Source organism: Saccostrea echinata, unplaced genomic scaffold (genome assembly GCF_033153115.1).
Source record: "Saccostrea echinata isolate AGI-Se365-2 ecotype Australia unplaced genomic scaffold, CSIRO_AGI_Sech_v1 ptg000040l, whole genome shotgun sequence".
Classification (NCBI taxonomy): domain Eukaryota; kingdom Metazoa; phylum Mollusca; class Bivalvia; order Ostreida; family Ostreidae; genus Saccostrea; species Saccostrea echinata.
The window spans coordinates 2986888-2993706 of NW_026889789.1; the positions used below are offsets into that span (position 1 = coordinate 2986888).

At 33.5% G+C, this 6819-nt stretch overlaps 1 pseudogene; it reads left to right on the forward strand.

Annotated features, from left to right (window-relative positions):
• The first annotated feature begins 4641 nt into the window (after positions 1 to 4641).
• LOC133200522 (uncharacterized) lies at positions 4642 to 6278 on the forward strand (annotated as a pseudogene).
• Positions 6279 to 6819: the final 541 nt, after the last annotated feature.

The window sequence follows — 6819 nt, forward strand, 5'->3', positions numbered from 1 at the left end:
TTACCAAGATATATAATTTGATTTATTTTGTTATCATTTTCAAATAATGTTTTTGCACATCAAATGAATTATTAAACACATGATTTGATAATGCTTTTTCCTTTTTATACATTTTCTTGATAGATTTTGAAAAGAAAACACAGTTTACCAAGGAAATTAATAATATATATTTTGATTTAAACCTGCTGTTCTCTTTTCACATTCTAGACAAGAAAGATTTACCATGGTAAATACAGGGATCCTTGAGCTTCCAGTTGCTAGTCGATCATTTTTCGAAATTGAAATGCTCAACCTACCCTGTAGTTTCCATGGTATGGAAACTATTACACCACAATTACACATTGCTTCCCGTCTCAGAAAAATAAGGGAATCTTGAAGTTTCCCTGTCATTTCCTTTTATGAGACACCAGATAATTCCACCAAGTTTCCATCACACGGAAACCGCTACGCTCCGATTCCATGTAGTTTCCTGAGTCATGGAAACTTGAGGAATCACGAGGTTTCCTCTAGATTCCGTTCATGGGAAATCTGAGGATTCCATCGAGTTTCCATTCCATGGAAACCACTACGCTCCGATTCCACATAGTTTCCTAATTATGGAAACCAGTGGAATCTTCAGGTTTCCCATTACGGGAAACCACATGGAGGCTCAGGAAACTTCAGGTTTCCTGAGGTTTCCGTGGTTCGGGATACCTAATGGAATCGGAGCGTAGTAGTTTCCGTGGTACGGAAACTTGATGGAATAACCTGGCATCCGCTGCGGAAACCACTAGGAAACATGATGTAAACATGAGGTTTCCATGTGGTTTCCATATAGTTTCCCATGACGGGAAACTGCTTTTTTCACCCAGTGTTAATTTGTAGAATAATATCTTTTATATACATATAGCCAGTGCGCTCTAGTTCTCTGATTATGTCCTCGATGCGAATTTGATATCATTGTGTGGTATCGACGCTTTCTATCTTTCGTTTTTCTTTTTTTTGTTTTTATTTTAATTGTTAAGCCATCAGTACACTATAAATCTTTTGCAGTGTGATTTTCAATCAATGAAATACACGTCTTTCTTAAATTCTTTGTTAATAGTTACATAAATCTGCGTTGACATACGCCAGTATCAGGGAGATGAATAAATAACTGCTTATATATGTTATACACGGTCAGTCAGTTAACAAAACAAAATAAAATAAAACAAAACTTGAGGTTACTTTCGTCCATTAATGCCGTCTAGCTAAATTGCTGTTCTGGAACATACATGTCAACCACGTGTAAAAGTTCTACTTTCGTTTTGAGAATGGGGTCAATTATTAGTACATTCTGTGTATCGTGCGACATGAATTTTGTAGAAATAGTTTTGTACAGAGATTATAATGTTTTTTACTTCCATTTTCTCCTTGTCGGAGACCTTTGTATAAACGAACAGTACAGGCTGGGTGCTTACCGACTTGATTATGCTTTATTGTAGCACAAAAAAAAAGGAGGGGGGTGAAATACTGTTAACTTAAAACTGATACGCGCAAGGTTGATTCTTTAGTTTTATGTTTGATAAGTCATACATATTATAATTACTTATTACATATTTTTTATATACATGAATAAAATTATTTTAGAGAATCAATGAACGATACCAAATTCAGAACTATAACATTTATTCATGAGAGTGCGATAAACAACGTCATGTTACTGTCATTCAAAATTCATAAAAGATTTTTTTCACGGATTCTGAGCGATGTGGAGTTTAATTCCCTGTTTCTGAATTGTGAACAGTTAATGCTAATATAATTTCAATAATTGCTTTCACTAAACCATCTATTATTTTTTTTAATTTATATGTACATTTTGCATAATGTTTTAATTATAAGATGAAGTCAAATGTCCCGTGTCAATTTCTCGTCTCCGTTTCACGGGCCCCAAACCATCGTTAACCGAGATTCAGAATTGAAAATACATGTAGCCCCATCCCCGGGATTTTCTTTTAAATTTATCTCAAGCATGTCAAGAAATGTGCATAAAACTAACAAATAAAATTAAATATTGAGCAAAGATAGATTTATGTGAATTAAAATAATTATTGAATATTAAGTCTGTACAATGTATATATATATAACTTCATTTCTTTTTTTTTTTTTATCATAGTACTGCAATGTCCTATTTTGCTAAATAGTTTTTTTTTTTTTCAATTTTCAATTTTATTCGTCAACAAATTGAATATTACAGGATATTTTTTTTTCCCGTGCGACCGTAAACTTTAAGATTTTCCTGCTCAAAGAAGAAAGTACATGTACAGTGTAGGTAGTTTGTTTATCATGTACACCGGTGGCCGCAGACGAGGAACAATAGGTAATTAGTGCCCACTGTTACGCTGACCACTACAATTTACATGGAATATACAAGTTTTACCCCGTTCTACCCCGGGGCGGAAGACTTGTACATAATACAGCCAAATCCGAGACTGATCTTCCATTTTTGATCAATGAAGATCAATTTATTCCATGCAATTTTTGACCACACAAGATTAAAATCGATCAATTTGATCATATACATGTTCTTTACTAAGTAAACATATTATATTAGGTCTCATTTCTTATTTCACATTCCATAAAATTAAATTAATGAGATTTTAAAACTTATTGAATAAAAATGTTTCGTGTCATGAAATTTTAAGAGACCAACATCAAAATAACATAAACACATGTGTACCTTCGCTCTGACACTGGGGATTCTGACCATGCACTGATTTTTTAATCAGCCCCCAATCTGCCGGTTGCACATGTATGTATCGTGTACATGTAGATGTAGAAGAGATATTCTGGAAGAATCTAAAATGCCTATATTACGTTCAAATAAATGAATGAATGAATGAATAAATAAATAAATAATCTGTGCCTCCAGATTGACCATATTCACCTCCGTTTTCATCTCCTTATTAAATTAAAAATTGCATAAAATTTCTTATTTTCGAGCAAATTTTCAAATATCTTGACAGAGACCAGAAAACCGAACATTTAAAAATGAAAAAAAATAAATGTCTCTGAGAAAGAAAAAACAAAAATAGCTATATGAAAGGTCATCTTTAAAAAGAAAATGTCGTCCTCTTTTGACCAGTTGACGGAGTGAAACCGTGCGAATCAAACTTTTCTAACCTGCAGGAAATATATTTTTTTTTTATCCCAAATTCTTTTCCACCCATTAAGAACTATTTCTTATTATTGAAAAAAAAAAAAAAAAAAACATCACAGACCTCCCTACCAAAATATCTTGGAGTCGGGAGAGGGCGGCGATGAATCATTTTAAAAGATAGCCTTATTTTCTTTTTATTTACAATACATTAATAAAATTCCATTTATTTTGCTTACAGATAAATTATACTATTTTCATAGATTGGTAGAAAACATTTGCTTAATATACGCGGAAGGTTTCATTTATTTATTGTCAACATTTTCACAACCGTATTGTGGTAAATGAGATCAGCGTAATTTTTGTCACTAGCAGAACATTTAAAGAAATATGAAAATGTCGTAATGAAATTTATAATTAAAAGAAAGAAATAATTGAAGGTTTTTACAGCCCTCAGTTCTTCTTTAGCCCTTCCCAGCTTAAGAACAAAGACCACAGTAATTATCAGTAAATCTCAGCAACGACAGCACATCAACAGTATTTATCAGTATTTATCAGACTCCACAGTAAAGCCGACAGTAATTATCAGTATTTATCAGAAACAACTAAAATTATCAGCAACGACAGTAATAATAACAGTAAATATCAGTATTCATCAGCAAGAACAGCACCGTATCAGTAATTATCAAACATTATCAGTAAAATTTGGGATTCTCAGCACATTTTTCGTCCAGTAGTGCCAGCAACTGTAGACAATGAGAACTTGCTGTTATTACAAGAATGATAACCTGTCAAAAATTCAAACTATTTTATTTTCTGACATATATAATTTTATGATTTTGAGACCCAAATCGACAAGAGGGAGTGTTAATAATTTAAAGGGGTTGAACAGAGCTTTGAAGCATTTTGAAGCCGGTCATGTCCAGGATATCAGTGTGTCAGAGGTAAGCAAGCAATGTTTATGTTATGCTTTTGTTATAAACAAAAATCTAAATCCAGATACTCCTTTTTAAGTAAGTGCACATAGTGAAATATTTTTGGAACAGTATTTTACTTTTATCATTTATTGGTGTTCATTTGTACTTATGTTCATATTCATATTTGTAAATTGTTAGAATTGGCAAATAGTGTTATCATAAAATTGTAGGAGTTGTTAACTGGCTTGTTTAAAATACTGTCTATTTGATTTTCAGATAGATTCCTCTATGCTGTACATCAGCGCTAAGTGTCAAGATTCGATGAAGAAGCATCACTATCAGCTGTACATTTGCATCTCTAAAAATGGACAGTCAGTGACAAGTGTACATCATGGATATTGCCAGTGTCCTGTGGAGAATGCATTTTCAGAATTATATGCAAACATTTTTTTATACTTCTTTGATTATAACTTATTAAATATTTTTGCAAAAGTATATCATCTAAAATCTGACTTGTAGGCTGGGGCAGAGCTGAAGTCACATTGGATGCTTACTTTTTGCATTGAGCCCCTTCAAACCCCAGGAATACTGCACAAGTAGGCCTTGCAAATGGGTAGTACCCAAAGGAAGATCACAAAACCCAGTGGTAAGTAAATTTTATTTATAGTCGCACTATTTACGGATAACAAAAAACATAGGAGCTTTGAAGCTGAGACTTTAACTGGCAAGTAACATAAAACTTATATAAACAGGTCCACTAGAAACCTTGAACCAAATGAAGTCTAAAGCAGATAGACAGACACCGACACCAGTGATATAAAGGGTACTTAATTTGACCCTCGCCATACCACTCATAGAGACTTTGACTTATATGCTACAATCCTTCAGTTGAGAAATTTATGGATATTTTCCCATGTACAGGTACAGCTAGGTTTAAGAAGGAATGTGTAAGACGACAATTTGTTAAAAACTTGAAACGTGTGATAGAGACTTACATAAGTTTTAAGTTCTATGACTCTACTTATGCTGACAAAATGAAATTTCAGGTATGAGTCATTTGTGGAACATTCCAGATGATGCCCCTATAGCTGATAGGGAGATAGAGGTGGAAGCACAAGAGGATCCACTGGAAACAGCCTCCAAATCACTGACCTTGTCGAATGAGAATTGTAAGAAAAAAAAATGGGAATTACATTGTATATGAAAAAATATGTGTATGTACCATGTACATAAGATTCATTCAAATACATATCGTTACAGTGTCAATCCCAATTTCCATTGATGAAATTTGAGCACATATGTTGAGGAAAGGACGAGAGGTCAAAGAACATGTTCCATTTGGACAGAACTCCACAAAGGAAGAATTACCAGTTCTCTCTTTGGTTCTGTTTTAAATGCTAGACCTAACCCCCAGGAATCTTGTGGACCAAATTATACATGGGTCCAGTTTACAAAGGTTTAATAGAAATTAAAATATTACTAATATATTAAACTAAATTATATAAAAATAATAATGGAAATTTACGTTAAACATAAATTTACCACATTAATTCAGTATTTCAACCAATTTCTATTTTTACATATTAATTATTCTCAAAGATATCAGACGCTTCCTCATCCAGTCTAGTGGGGTATAGACGACGAGAAAGAAGCAGTCAAAGACTACATACTTTTACAGAATGCAGTCTCTGATGTGACAGTGGAAGCATCTGGACTCACCATTTACCCATCCAATGCATTTTAGGAGCCAGCAGTGATGGATGGGTAAATGATAAGTCCCTGCCGGTGGGTAATCAAAGAGGATTGTTAGAGATTAAGTGCCCGAACTCAAATTCTAACGATGTAATTGTAGAAAAAAGAGTTGTTTTTTTTTTTTTTTTTTGAAAATATTTTTAATGTCTTTCATTCTGTCATTTTTCAAAGTTATTATTATTATTATTATTTTAACATTTTGTAAATATTAATAGGTCCATGACCTAACTGGGAAAGAGGAATTTTGTTTGGAGGATACACCTGAAGTCTGAAACGAAGCCAAAAACACTATGCTCAGATTCAAGGAGAAATGGCAAGAATGGGGTGTCCTTGGGGGTGATTTTGTTGTTTGGACAGCTGCCAAAGATAGCAACTGTTTTATACAAAGAATTTCCTTTGACCCTGAATTTTGTACACGCATGGTGCCGAAACTTGTTGAATTTTTGTTCATCATATTTTGCCTTTCTATACTGAAAATTAATTCACTCATCTGAGCCAAAGGCTCAAGTAAGCTTTTCTGAAGGAAAGGTGTTCATCATCTGTCTGTCGTTTGTTTTTTTTTGTAAACAATTCACATTTTCAACTTCTTCTCAAGCCACTGACCCAATTTCAACTGAACTTGCCAAAAAGGATCCTTGGGTAAAGAGGGTTTAGGTTTGTTCACATCAAAGGCTAAACCCATCTCAAGGGGAGATAAATAAGAATTAGTGAAAATTTAAAACTCTTTTTGTCAAGAACCACTGTTCCAGAAAAGATGAAACTCGAATGAAAACCCCGTTACATAGGGTAGATATAGATTTCTTCAAATCATGGCCCCAGAGGTAAGGTGGGACCAAAACAGGATCAAAGTTATGCATAGGAATATATAAGAAATATCTTTCAAAGCTTCTTCCTAAGAACAGCACAGTCATGCTTAGTCATATTAATACACAGCAGCATTTTCATGAGAACCACATAACGTATAAACAAAATAGTTTCAAAGGAGATTGCATAAACTGAGGTCCTGTGTCGCAGTAAGTGCTGGCACGAAAAAAA